Raw genomic sequence first — 15,198 nt, 5'->3', positions numbered from 1 at the left:
TTAAAGCTGCTTCGCTGCCCAATAAACTGCCAGTACTATCTAATGTACCTTCAGTATAATGTGAAATCACTTACCTACACCCACTTAGGCTTGTTTTTACTCAATCCCCTTGGTTTGTTACCCCTTCCCCAAAGCCCAAGCCACCATTTTAAAAGCATTTGACATCCATGGCAGGCTATTTTATCCTCGTTCCCCCAGCCTAGCAATGTAGTCCATCTCAGCATTTAAAGATCTGGTGTCATGTTTGTTGCCTTGGCTTTAGCAATGGGGGCATCACAATGCCACTCAACTTGAAGAAGCCAGGCAAGGTATGAACAAATCTGGACAGCTTCGGAGAGTCCTCCTTACTCTGGTGGTCCAAGTGTAAGCGGTCCCTTGGTGTTATCAAGTTCAAGATACTGTAAGTGGAGGAGGTAAGCATGCAATCGTGGATGAGAGTACCTTAGAGAGCAGCAGTGATGGATAGGTCCAATGGATGAAGGAAGCCACCTGGAGCCAGGAATATGTTGAATTGTGATTTCACCTTAGAAGGGAAGCTTTGCTTTTTCTCCTCCCCCCCACTCCTCCAACACTATTGGAGGTTTAATTTGTCCCTTGGAGCAGGTAGCTATTTCTGACAGGTACCAGCTACACTTCCACTTGGATCGCCTAGACCACAACCTTCTGAGTAGATAGATGGGCTCGGGCGTGTTCGAATCCCACCTGTCAAACACTGAAGCCGACAATGCACACGGCTAATCACAGGCAGTGAGACATTTCCCGATCTGTGCAGCTGCGAACCGGGAAATGTCTCACTGCCCGTGATTAGCCGTGTGCAGTGTAGGCTTCCTGGCAGAATTGGGCATGTGTGATTTCGAACACTCCCGAGCCCATCTCTACTCCTGAAACCCAGTACAGGTCCCAGGAGGTGGCGAGTCCATCGAGAAAGCACAGTATAGGGTTTTGGTAAATCTGAAGGAAAAACTCAGCAGAAAATGTGATAGTGTGTATGGAGCTTTAGGAAATCCTGGAGGGTCACCATTGAAAGATTTCCCCTCTACTCCTATTCTGAGGACAACCCACAATTTGGGATTTTCTTTTACTTTCGATGAGAACAGTAAACAGGAGGGTGAATCTCCCGACCAGGAACACAGATAGCAATAAAAACTCACCAGTGTTCTAATTCCTCTCCACTATATCCCCCAAAAAAAAAAAAGTTTTGCCTTTAGTGACACTTTGAACACGCAGAGCTGCATACAGCTGTGGGTTCACTTTGGGGTAAGGGGGGCTTGCTTTATTAAAATCTTCCCCCCCCCCCCCTCGCCAAGCCTGCCCCCCTCTGCTTCCGCATTTCTCCCCTAGGCCAGAATGGTGTAGCCCACACTGCAAGGGGGCTACGCAGATAAAAAAAAAAAAATCATATACAGTATCTCACAAAAGTGAGTACACCCCTCACATGTTTTTGTAAATATTTTATTCTATCTTTTCATGTGACAACACTGAAGAAATGACACTGCTACAATGTAAGGTAGTGAGTGTACAGCTTGTATAACAGTACATTTTCTGTCCCCTCAAAATAACTCACACACAGCCATTAATGTCTAAACCACTGGCAACAAAAGGGAGTATAGCCCTATGTGAAAATGACTAAATCTGCCCCAAAGTGTAAATATTTTGTGTGGCCACCATTATTTTCCAGCACTGCCTTAACCCTCTTGGGCATGGAGTTCACCAGAGCTTTACAGGTTGCCACCGGATTCCTCTTCTACTCCTCCATGACAAAATCACGGAGCTGGGGGATGTTAGAGACCTTGCGCTCCTCCACCTTCCAACTGAGGATGCTCCACAGATGCTCAATAGGGTTTAGGTCTGGAGACATGCTTGGCCAGTCCATCACCTTTACCCTCAGCTTCTTTAGCAGGGCAGTGGTCGTCTTGGAGGTCTGTTTGGGGTCGTTATGTTGGAATACTGCCCTGCGGCCCAGTCAACGAAGGAAGGGTATCATGCTCTGCTTCAGTATGTCACAATACATGTTGGCATTCATGATTCCCTCAATGAACTGTAGCTCCTTAGTGCCGGCAGCACTCATGCAGCCCCAGACCATGACTGACGCTCCCACCACCATGCTTGACTGTAGGCAAGACACACTTGTCCTCACCTGGTTGCCACCACACATGCTTGACACCATCTGAACAAAATAAGTTTATCTTGGTCTCATCAGACCACAGGACATGGTTCCAGTAATCCATGTCCTTGGTCTTCCTGTCTACTGTTTGTGGGCTTTCTTGTGCATCATCCTTAAAAGAGGCTTCCTTCTGGGATGACAGCCATGCAGACAATTTGATGCAGTATACAGCGTATGATCTGAGCACTGACAGGCTGACCCCCCCCACCCCTTCAACCTCTGCAGCAATGCTGGCAGCACTAATACGTCTATTTCTCTAAAGACAGCCTCTGGATATGATGCTGAGCACGTGCACTCAACTTCTTTGGTCGACCATGGCAAGGCCTGTTCTGAGTAGACCCTGTCCTGTTAAACCGCTGTATGGTCTTGGCCACCCTGCTGCCGTTCAGTTAACCACTTTCAGACCGGACCAATTTGCTGGTCAAAGACCAGACCACTTTTTGCGATTCGGCACTGCGTCGCTTTAACTGACAATTGCGCGGTCGTGCGATGTGGCTCCCAAACAAAATTAACGTCCTTTTTTTCCCACAAATAGAGCTTTCTTTTGGTGGTATTTGATCACCCCTGCGGTTTTTATTTTTTGCGCTATAAACAAAAATAGAGCGATAATTTTGAAAAAAAACGCATTATTTTTTACTTTTTGTAATAATAAATATCCCCCAAAAATATATAAAAAAACATTTTTTTCCCTCAGTTTAGGCCGATACGTATTCTTCTACATATTTTTGGTAAAAAAAAAAAATCGCAATAAGCGATTATTGATTGGTTTGCGCAAAAGTTATAGCGTTTACAAAATAGGGATAGTTTTATAGCATTTTTATTAATAATTTTTTATTATTTTTTTTTTTACTAGTAATGGCGGCGATCTGCGATTTTTATTGTGACTGCGACATTGTGGGGGACCCATCGGACATTTCTGACACATTTTTGGGACCATTGTCATTTATACAGTAATCACTGCTATATAAATGCAGCGATTCCTGTGTAAATGACACTGGCAGTGAAAGGGTTAACCAGTGGGTGGCAGTGTAGGGGTTAAGTGTCCCTAGGGGTGTGTTACTAACTGTGGGGGGGTTGGGCTTTCATTTAGTGTACACTGATCTCTGCTCCAATCACATGGAGCAGAGATCAGCGTCACTAGTTGCTAGGCAGAATGGAAAAATGTTGTTTATACAGCATTTCCTCCATTCGGCCGCTCCGTGAGACGATCGCGGGGATGCCCGCGGCGATCGAGTCCGCGGGTCCCGCGACCGGACTCACGGGGGTCCCGACCAGCGCGAGAGCGCGCCGCCGGCGGCGCGCTCCCGATGGCACGGCGGCAACGAATATTGGACGTACATGTACGCCAATATGCCTGCACGTGCCATTCTGTCGACGTACATCGTCGTGCGCTGGTCGGGAAGTGGTTAAAGGGTCATGGCAATCTTCTTATAGCCTAGGCCAGAGGTGTTGCTAGGTGGCAAAAAAAAAAACAAAAAAAAAAAAAAACAGGTGCTTCAGCCCGAAGTCCAAGCCTGGCACCGGGGAGGGGTGGGGGGGTGTTACGCACTGACCTACCTGACATGCACGGACCATTACACTCATTTACCTGATATACCCTGACCATTACACTCACCAACCTGACACACACATCTGGTATATCAAGATTTTTGAGGTGTTTACTCTGTATATATGTATACACACCTTAATGCCCACCCCCTTTTATAGGGCACATGGTGTAGAAGGACGTACAATGTAAACCATGGTTGTATTTCCCCACCCAGGGAAAATACAACTGGGTGCAATGCTCTGCGGGCTCTGTAGAAAAAAATAAAAATAAATGCCCTATCAAATTCAGCCACTGTGTGTGGGGGAGACCCCTTTAACCTTGTCTTCTGTCCCAGCCAGCCACCACGGTCATTATTCCATTCTCCTGCTGGCTGCTTAAGGCATAAACACAGCGTGACAGACTCTGGAGGGAGAAGGGGGTGTCGCCGCACCGGCTCCATACAAGGAGAAATTGAGCACCGCAGCCGTTCTGCCGCTTTCCTCAGGGGGAATATCACTTCGCCAATAACAGTTCAGTGGGCAGGGCCGGATCACACACAAGGTAAAATGTGGCTGCCGCCGCACTGTCCATCCTTTCTCAAAGCTGGACACTCTGGGCTATTGACCCCACATTCAGGTCTCCATCCTCAATAGCCACCACCTAACGATGACTATAGCCTAGGCCAGGGGTTGACAAATTTGCTTTGAATTTAGGAGCCAGTTAAAAAAGTTAGGAGCCAGTTTTTTTTTCCAGCTCCCGGGGTAAGGCCACTCTTTTTCACCCCCTATCCCTAACTCACAATGGAGCACCCAGTCAATAACTCCATTGAAACGCTGTTACATCAGGGGTATGGGCTGACCAGAAAGAGTAAGGCTGGCAACAGATGGAACTGGCTGGCACTGGCAGGTGGCACTGGAAGGCATGTGGAACTGCCAGATGGCACCGGCAGGTGGCACTGGTTTGGAACTGGCAGGTGGCACTGGTTAGGAACTGGCAGGTGGCACTGGTTAGGCACTGGCAGGTGGCACTGGTTAGGCACTGGCAGGTGGCCCTGGTTGGCGATGGCAGGTGGCCCTGGTTGGCGATGGCAGGTGGCCCTGGTTGGCGATGGCAGGTGGCCCTGGTTGGCGATGGCAGGTGGCCCTGGTTGGCGATGGCACTAGTTGTCACTGGCAGATGGCATTGATTGGCAGGTGGCACTGGCAGGTGGCACTGGCAGGTGGCATTGGTTGGCACTGGCAGGTGGCACTGGTTGGTGGTGGCAGGTGGCACTGATTGGCGGTGGCAGGTGGCACTGGCAGGTGGCACTGATTGGCGGTGGCACTCGGCACTGACTGACGGTGGCACTGGCAGGTGGCACTGGGTGGTGGCAGGTGGCACTGGGTGGTGGTTGCAGGTGGTATTGATTGGCGGTGCCACTGGTTGGCACTAGCAGGTGGCACTGATTGGCAGTGGCACTGATTGGCGTTGGCAGATGGCACTGGTTGGCACTGATTGGCGGTGGCACTGATTGGCGGTGGCAGGTGGCACTGATTGGCGGTGGCACTGGTTGGTGGTGGCAGGTGGTATTGATTGGTATTGGCAGTGGCACTGGTAGGTGGTGGCAGGTGGCACTGGTTGGCGGTGGCACTGATTGGTGGTGGCAGGTGGCACTGATTGGCGTTGGCAGGTGGCACTGGCAGGTGGCACTGATTGGCGGTGGCACTCGGCACTGGCAGGTGGCACTGATTGGCACTGGGTGGTGGCAGGTGGTATTGATTGGCAGTGGCACTGGTTGGCACTAGCAGGTGGCACTGATTTGTGGTGGCAGGTGGCACTGATTAGCGGTGGCAGATGGCACTGGTTGCCGCTGGCAGGTGCCACTGATTGGTGGTGGCACTGGCAGGTGCCACTGGTTGGCACTGCCACTGATTGGCGGTGGCAGGTGGCACTGATTGGCGGTGGCAGGTGGCACTGGTAGGTGGCACTGATCGGTGGCAGGTGGCACTGGTTGGTCGTGGCAGGTGGTATTGATTGGCGGTGGCACTGGTTGGCACTAGCAGGTGGCACTGATTGGCGGTGGCAGGTGGCACTGGTTGGCGGTGGCAGGTGGCACTGGTTGGCGGTGGCAGGTGGCACTGGTTGGTGCTGGCACTGATTGGCGGTGGCAGGTGGCACTGGTTGGTGGTTGCAGGTGGCACTGGTAGGTGGCACTGATCGGTGGCAGGTGTCACTGGTTGGTCGTGGCAGGTGGTATTGATTGGCGGTGGCACTGGTTGGCACTAGCAGGTGGCACTGATTGGCGGTGGCACTGGTTGGTGTTGGCAGGTGGCACTGGCACTGGTAGGTGGTGGCAGGTGGTGGCAGGTGGCACTGGTAGGTGGTGGCAGGTGGCATTGGTTGGCACTGGCAGGTGGCACTGGTTGGCGGTGGCACGTGGCACTGATTGGCGGTGGCACTCGGCACTGACGGTGGCACTGACTGACGGTGGCACTGGCAGGTGGCACTGGGTGGTGGTTGCAGGTGGTATTGATTGGCGGTGGCACTGGTTGGCACTAGCAGGTGGCACTGATTTGTGGTGGCAGGTGGCACTGATTGGCGGTGGCACATGGCACTGGTTGGCACTGATTGGCGGTGGCAGGTGGCACTGATTGGCGGTGGCAGGTGGCACTGATTGGCGGTGGCACTGGTTGGTGGTGGCAGGTGGCACTGGTTGGCGGTGGCACTGATTGGCAGTGGCACTCGGCACTGGCAGGTGGCACTGGTAGGTGGCACTGGGTGGTGGTTGCAGGTGGTATTGATTGGCAGTAGCACTGGTTGGCACTAGCAGGTGGCACTGATTTGTGGTGGCAGGTGGCACTGATTAGCGGTGGCAGATGGCACTGGTTGCCGCTGGCAGGTGGCACTGATTGGTGGTGGCACTGGCAGGTGCCACTGGTTGGCACTGCCACTGATTGGTGGTGGCAGGTGGCACTGATTGGCGGTGGCAGGTGGCACTGGTAGGTGGCACTGATCGGTGGCAGGTGGCACTGGTTGGTCGTGGCAGGTGGTATTGATTGGCGGTGGCACTGGTTGGCACTAGCAGGTGGCACTGATTGGCGGTGGCAGGTGGCACTGATTGGCGGTGGCAGGTGGCACTGGTTGGCGCTGGCACTGATTGGCGGTGGCAGGTGGCACTGGTTGGTGGTTGCAGGTGGTATTGATTGGAGGTGGCACTAGCAGGTGGCACTGATTGGAACTGGCAGGCTTCACACGGAGCACTCTGTTACTGAAATGTAACAGAGGAGCTGGCGGGACTCTGCCGGGGTGTGAAACTGACACGTAACAGAGAGGTGGATATGTCAGATTTCAGCCTGATGTCGGGGTGGGCGGGACCCGGCCGGGGTGGGCGGGACCCGGCAGCGATCAAACAGCAGCCAACGATTGGGCTGCTTAAGAAAAGGGGCGGGCCACATACACGTAGCGGCCCGCCCAGATCCCATTGGCTGGTGTTTGATCGCTGCTGGGTCCCACCCCCACATCAGGCTGACAGATCCTCCTCTCTCCATTGCGTGTCAGTTTCACACACTAGACGCGGTGCTGCAGAGTGTGAAGGAGGGAGGAGGACGGCAGTCAGTGTTAATGCTGCTGCATGTCTGGGTGAGTGGGCTGGTGGCAGCTTAGGCGCCAGGTCGCGATTTCTGGTCGCATTGGCGACCTGGCGCCTGGGGTTTGTCGAGCCCTGGCCTAGGCCATCTTTATGTAGAGCCACAATTCTTTTTCTCAGATCCTCAGAGAGTTTTTTGCCATGAGGTGCCATGTTGAACTTCCAGTGACCAGTATGAGAGTGAGAGCGATAGCACCAAAATTTAACACACCTGCTCTCCATTCACACCTGAGACCTTGTAACACTAACGTGTCACGTGACACCCAGGGTTGGAAAATGGCTAATTGGACCCAATTTGGACATTTTCAGTTAGGGGTGTACTCACTTTTGTTGCCAGCGGTTTAGACATTAATAGCTGTGTGTTGAGTTTTTTTTTGAAGGGACAGTAAATTTACACTGTTATACAAGCTGTACACTCCCTACTCTACATTGTAGCAAAGTGTCATTTCTTCAGTGTTGTCACATGAAAAGACAGAATAAAATATGAAGGGTGTACTCACTTTTGTGAGATACTGCAAGTCTTGAGGAAACTCTAAGAGCCCATGCACTGCCAATCCTGCGCATGCGCAAACAGTACTCTGTATGGAATCGTGCCGTTTACACATTGTCAAGACTATGGCAACATGTACAGAAAACAATTCCTGCTAATGTGCTGGGTACACATGCGTGGGATATTGCTGATCACTGTGGTAGGTGGCACAGAGATTTAGAAACGAAAAGATGACTACGCTGCCCTTAGGCCTCAGACACCTGGACACTTTTGGGCATCCAATTGAAATTAAGGGCACATTTCTGCACCTGGGAGAGACAGCTTCAGTTTATGTCAGCCCATAGTAAGGAATGCATGCTGGTATACGCTGTACTTGTGTAAATGGGGCACAGACGTGACTGGTGCAAGCAGGAATCTATACCTGTGTGCAAGTTTACGCAAGCATGCAGTACACCCAAGTACTGCAATTAGTATAGACGTCTGTAAGTTGAAACGCTCTCCCTCGGGTGCGGAATGATGACCACAATTTACGTTGGATGCCCAAAAAACATCCGTATGCATGAAGCCTTACTGAGAATGGCGGTGAGGCAGAGAACAGAAACTCCTAAGGAATATAAGATAGCCTAGTCTGTATGATGAATGGATTTTATAGTCTGTATTTTACCCCATGGGTTACACTGCCTTTGTTTTCCTCATTGAAGTTCCTCTTTACTGCTCTATGTACACAAGTATACATCCAGCACTTCCCTGACTCACTCTGACCTAGACAAGCTACATATTAGAACACTGATCCTCCACAACATCCACACAAGCAACTCTTCCATTACCAAAGTCAGTCCAGAAGGCCTGTAATGGAGAGAAAACCAGCTATACACTATGCTACACCCCCCCTGTCACCCCACAACTTTGGACTGCTCCATGCGCCATTCTCATGCGTCCAGAACAAACTATAACGAAAAATAGGGGGACAACGAAAGAGAAGAGGTTTAGGTAGATGTATGTAAAAGCTGTTAATCTGAGCTCACCTCCCCCCCTCGTCGTCAGCCCGCTCTTCGGAGGATTCCGCCAGGGCACTTGTAACTGGAGCCAACGGACGGTTAACACCGGGCGCTAAACCCGTAACGTACAGTCCGGCCGAGACTCTCAGAAGTTACTTTACGGTAGAGAATAGAGGGGTCTGGAGGTGGACGGGACGTGAGGTCACGATCACGTGACAGTGGAAAGTGGGCGTGGCTTCTGGTGTATACAAAAGAGTTTTTACAGTGCTTGACTGATGGGTGTGCTGTGCTATGATGACGGCGGGGGTGGTGCTGTATGTTGGAGAGACCGATAGTGTACAGTATGTGTGCTGGTATATAAGAGAGTACTAAAGAGTCCTGTATGCGTACTGGAGGGTACTATAGTGTCCTGTATGTTTGCTGAAGGGTACTATAGTGTCTTGTATGTGTGCTGCAGGGTAATATAGTGTCCTGTATGTTTTCTGGAGGGTACTATAGTGTCCTGTATGTTTGCTGAAGGGTACTATAGTGTCCTGTATGTGTGCTGGAGGGTAATATAGTGTCCTGTATGTTTTCTGGAGGGTACTATAGTGTCCTGGTGTATGGGAGGCTAATATAGTGTCCCGTATGTGCTGGAGCATAATATAGTGTCCTATATGTGTGCTGGAGGGTACTATAGTGTCCTGTTTATGTGCTGATGTATTGGTTGGTACTATAGTGTACTGTATGTATGCTGGTGTATGGCACAGGTGGGGGTTCTGTGCACTGGAGGGTACTATAGAGTCCTGTATGCGTGCTGGAGGGTAGTATAGTGTCTTGTATGTGTGCTGGAGGGTACTATAGCATCTTTTATGTGTGCTGGAGGGTACTATAATGTTCTCTATGTGCTGGAGGGTAATATAGTGTCCTGTATGTGTGCTGGAGGGTACTATGGAGTACTGTATGTGTGCTGGAGGGTACTGTAGTGTCTTGTATGTGTGCTGGAGGGTACTATAGTGTCCTGGTGTATGGGAGGCTAATCTAGTGTCCTGTATGTGTGCTGAAGTGTATTATAGAGTCCTTTATGTGTGCTGGCGGGTAATATAGTGTCCTGTATGTGCGCTGGAGGGTACTATAGTGTCCTGTATGTTTGCTGGAGGGTACTATAGTGTCCTGGTGTATGGGAGCTAATATAGTGTCCTGTATGTGTGCTGGAGGGTACTATAGTGTCCTGTATGTGTGCTGGAGGGTACTATAGTGTCCTGTATATGTGCTGATGTATGTTGGGTTGGTACTATAGTGTACTGTATGTATGCTGGTGTATGGCACAGGTGGGGGTTCTGTGCACTGGAGGGTACTATACGTGTGCTGGTATATGGGAGACGGGGTGCTGTGTATTGGAGGGTAATATAGTGTGAGGAGGTGATTTAGAAATGATCACAGTATACTGTACATGCATGCCTTGCATCATGGGTCCCGGGACCGTGGACCGGTGCCAGTCTGTGACCTGTTGGGGGCTGGGGAGCACAAAGGGGGAGTTGGTGGCAGCTCGGTCTCTATTGGCAGATGTTTGCTTTTCCGCCTCTTGTTTGGCTGGCAGTGGGGGACCTTTAAGTGTTTGATGTGCCTCGGGTGTCAGGAGGAGGAGAATAGCCGCCACTTATTAACAGGGGCGGAGCTTCACTCGCTTGTCACTCACCCCCTGCTGTGCGGCAAGTAAAAATAGCAATACATTGTAGTCGCCAGCCTCACCAAAATTGTCTGCCACAAAACCGGTCAATGGCACCAAAATATTTGGGGACCGCTGCCTTAGTAAATGACATATAAACTTGAATGGACTTAAACCTACAACTGTATGGATCTGTGTAAAATAAGTGTAGACCAGTAAAAATATAAATGGTGAAAGTGATATGTGTTTGTGTGAAAGAGTAAATGTTATCTACAGTATCTCACAAAAGTGAGTACACCCCTCACATTTTTGTAAATATTTTATTATATATTATGTGACAACACTGTGACATATTATGTGACAATAATAATAAACAAGATATTTATAATAATAATAATTAATAATAACACTGAAGAAATGACACTTTGCTACAATTTAAAGTAGTGAGTGTACAGCTTGTATAACAATGTAAATAAATTTGCTGTCCCCTCAAAATAACACATAGCCATTAATGTCTAAACTGCTGGCAACAAAAGTGAGTACACCCCTAAGTGAAAATGTCCAAATTGGGTCCAATCAGCCATTTTCCCTTTCCTGATGTCATGTGACTTGTTAGTGTTACAAGGTCTCAGGTGTGAATGGGCAGCAGGTGTGTTAAATTTTGTGTCATCGCTCTCACTCCCTCATACTGGTTACTGAAACTTCAACATGGCACCCCATGGCAAAGAACTCTCTGAGGAGCTGAAAAAAGGAATTGTCGCTCTAAGCCTGGATTCACACCTATGGCATTTTTTGTGCTTTTTGCATTTTTCAGATTTGCACTACAGAATGTGTTCCATAGGAAACCATGATAAATGGACTGTAGTGCAAAATGCAAAAAGCACTACAATTGCATAGGTGGGAATCCAGCCTAAATAAATATGGCCTAGGCCAGTGATGGCGAACCTTGGCACCCCAGATGTTTTGGAACTACATTTCCCATGATGCTCAACTACACGGCAGAGTGCATGAGCATCATGGGAAATGTAGTTCCAAAATATCTGGGTTGCCAAGGTTTGCCATCACTGGCCTAGGCTATAAGAACATTGTCAAAACCCTGAAACTGAGCTGCGGCATGGTGGCCAAGACCATGCAGTCGTTTAACAGGACATGTTCCACTCAGAACAGGCCTCACCATGGTTGATCAAAGAAGTTGAGTGCACATGCTCAGCGTCATATCCAAAGATTGTCTTTGGGAAATAGACCTACGAGTGCTGCCAGCACTGCTGTAGAGGTTAAAGGGGTGGGGGTCAGCCTGTCAGTGCTCAGACCATACGCTGCACACTGCATCAAATTGGTCTGCATGGCTATCATCCCAGAAGGAAGCCTCTGCTAAAGATGATGCACAAGAAAGCCCGCAAACAGTTTTCAGAAGACAGGCAGACTAAGGACATGGATTACTGGAACCATGTCCTGTGGTCTGATGAGACCAAGATAAACTTATTTGGTTCAGATGGTGTCAAGTGTGTGTGGCAGCAACCAGGTGAGGAGTACAAAGATACTGTAAATGTGTCTTGCCTACAGTCAAGCATGGTGGTGGGTGTGTCATAGTCTGGAGCTGCATCAGTGCTGCCAGCACTGGGGAGCTACAGGTCATTGAGAGAACCATGAATGCCAACATGTACTGTGACATACTAAAGCAGAGCATGATCCCCTTTCTTTGCAGACTGGGCTGCAGGGCAGTATTCCAACATAATGACCCCAAACACACCTCCAAGACTACCACTGCCTTGCTAAAGAAGCTGAGGGTAAAGGTGATGGACTGGTCAAGCATGTCTCCAGATCTAAACCCTGTTGAGCATCTGTGTGGTATCCTCAAACCGAAAGTGGAGGAGTGCAACATCTCTAACATCCACCAGCTCCATGATGTCGTCATGGAGGAGTCAAGGACTCCGGTGGCAACCTGTGAAGCTCTGGTGAACTCCATGACCAAGAGGGTTAAGACAGTGCTGGAAAATAATAGTGGCCACACAAAATATTGACACTTTGGGCCCGATTTGGACATTTTAACCAAGGGGTGTACTCACTTTTGTTGCCATCAGTTTAGACATTAATGGCTGTGTGTTGAGTTATTTTGAGGGGGCAGCAAATTTACACTATATAATAAAATATTTACAAAAATGGAGGAGTGTACTCACTTTTGTGAGATACTGTATATTCAGTGTGGTGAAAGATTTGCTTTTAGGCTTCATTCACAGACTTCATTCATTGACTTGTACCTCTCTGTACAGAGGGTGTTCAGTGCAGCCAACATGCCGAGAGGATGTAGCGGCTGTATGGATGTTCACTTACAGTGCCGTGACAAAATATACTCCTTGAAATTTCCCACATTTTGTCATGTTACAACCAAAAACGTAAATGGATTTTATGTGACAGACCAACACAAAGTGGCAAATAAAATGAAAAATGGTTTCCATTTTTTTTACAAATAAATATTTGAAAAGTGTGGCGTGCATTTGTATTCAGTCCCCTTTACTCTGATACCCCTAACTACAATCTAGTGGAACCAATTGCCTTCAGAAGTCATCTAATTAGTAAACATAGTCCACCTGTGTGTAATTTAATCTCAGTATAAATGCAGCTATTCTGTGAAGTCGTCTGAGGTTTTTTAGAGACCCTTAGGCCCCTTTCACACTAACGTCCCGTTCAGGCCCGCCTGTCAGTTTTTCAGGCGGACCTGAACGGGTGCTCCATAGAGCTCTATGGAGCGTCGGATGTCAGCGGTGACATGTCCGCTGACATCCGACCCGCTCCGATCCGAAAAAGTGTGACGGAGGAAAAAGCTATTTTTCCATCCGTCTGCGGATCGGATCGGATGACGACGGGCACTGCGGTCCGTCGTCATCCGATCTCCCATAGGGGAGAGCGGCGCTGTGACAGGTCCGTCCCTGCACAGTGTGCGGAGACAGACCTGTCATCTCCCTGCTCAGCGGGGATCGGCGGAGTGATCCCCGCTGAGCAAACGGACATCCACGGGGCGGATCAGAACTGATCCGCCCCGTGTGAAAGGACCCTTAGGCCCGGTTCACACCGCTGCGGGGGGAGATCCGGATGTGATTCGCACAGCAAATCACATCCGATCTCCGTAGCGATGCGAGTTCAGCCATACAGATAGTATGGCTGAATTCGCAGCGCTCCCGCAGCAAACTCGCACAGGACCCTTTTTTTGGGTCCGCAACAGAATCGGATCGCATGGGGGTTCACACCATGCGATCCGATTCCTGTGCGAGTCGGCAGATCGCACTGCGATATGCCGACGGATCTGGGGGTGTCATTAACATAACATTGACACTCCCAGCCGTCCGCATAGGGCAGTGTGAACTACTGGCGGGAGGTGTGCGATGCGGGTAAACGCCGCGGATTCGCGGCGTTCCCGCATCGCTATAGTGTGAACCCGGCCTTAGTGAGTAAAAAGCATTGCAAAGGCCAAGGAACACACCAGACAGGTCAGGGATAAAGTTGTGGAGAAATTTCAAGCAGGATTAGGTAATAAAAAATAAATAAAAAAAATAAGCTTTGAACATCTCACAGAGCACTGTTCAATCCATCATCCAAAAATGGAAATAGTATGGCACAACTGCAAACCTACCAAGACATGGCCGTCCACCTAAACTGACAGGCAGGGCAAGAAGAGCATTAATTAGAGACGAGCCAAGAGATCCATGGTGACTCTGGAGGAGCTGCAGAGAACCGCAGCTTGGGTGGGAGAATCTGTCCACAGGACAACTATTAGATGTGCACTCCACAAATCTGGCCTTTATGGAAGAGTGGCAAGAAGAAAGCCATTGTTGAAAGAAAGCCATAAGAAGTCCTGTTTGCAGTTTGTGCAAAGCCATATGGGGGACACAGCAAACAGGTAGAACAAGGTGCTCTGGTCAGATGAGACCAAATATAAACATTTTGGCCTAAAAGCAAAACGCTATGTGTGGCGGTAAACTAACACTGCACATCACCCTGAACACACCATGTCCACCGTTAAACATGTAGTGGCAGCATCATGTGGGGATGCTTTTCTTCAGCAGGGACATGGAAGCTGGTCAAAGTTGATGGGAAGATAGTTGAGGGCAAATACAGGGCAACCTTAGAAGACAACCTGTTAGTCTGCAAAAGACTTGAGATTGGGCAGGGGTTCAACTTCCAGCAGGACAACGACCCTAAACATACAGCCAGAGGTACAATGGAATGGTTTAAATCAAAGCATATTCATGTGTTAGAATGGCCCAGTCAAAGTCCAGACCTAAATCCAATTGAGAATCTGTGGCAAGACTTGAAAATTGCTGTCCTCTTCTCAAACTCTCTCCATCCAATCTGACAGAGCTTGAGCTGTTTTGCAAAGAAGAATGGATAAAATGTCACTCTAGATGTGCAAAGCTGGGAGTGACATACCCAAAAAAGACCTGCAGTGAAAGGTGGTTATACAAAGTAGGGGGCTGAATACAAATGCACACCACACTTTTCACATTTATTTGTAAAAAAATGTGAAAACCATTTATCATTTTCTTCCACTTCACAATTTCGTGGCACTTTGTGTTGGTCCTTCACATAAAATCCCAATAATATACATGTAAATTTTTGGCTGTAACATGACAAAATGTGGAAAATGTCAAGGCACTGTGTATGTCAATGTTTACATCCATAGAGGGATGGACATAGCTCAGATAAAGATCTTGAATTCTCCACTTCATCGTGATTTTGGTTCTCTTATC

General features: G+C 49.0%; 1 protein-coding gene across 3 annotated transcripts in view; it reads right to left on the bottom strand.

The window, feature by feature from the left end:
- LOC143982689 (serine/threonine-protein kinase 38) overlaps window positions 1-9,028 on the bottom strand; it is an 84,919-nt gene extending 75,891 nt beyond the window's left edge. For 2 of the 3 annotated variants that reach the window (XM_077481612.1, XM_077481613.1), the window contains exon 1: window positions 8,833-9,027. The gene's annotated coding sequence lies outside the window, so the exon portion shown is untranslated. Of the gene's footprint in view, window positions 1-8,832 lie in introns of all 3 variants that reach the window. The other variant, XM_077481615.1, reaches the window with a different exon arrangement.
- Window positions 9,029-15,198: the final 6,170 nt, after the last annotated feature.

The sequence above is a fragment of the Lithobates pipiens genome, unplaced genomic scaffold, assembly GCF_037356315.1.
Source record: "Lithobates pipiens isolate NorthernLeopardFrog02 unplaced genomic scaffold, aLitPip1_a1.2 Scaffold_16, whole genome shotgun sequence".
In the NCBI taxonomy this organism is placed as follows: domain Eukaryota; kingdom Metazoa; phylum Chordata; class Amphibia; order Anura; family Ranidae; genus Lithobates; species Lithobates pipiens.
Note: the sequence above shows the minus strand (reverse complement) of the source record. Positions and strands in the feature narration are given on the sequence as shown.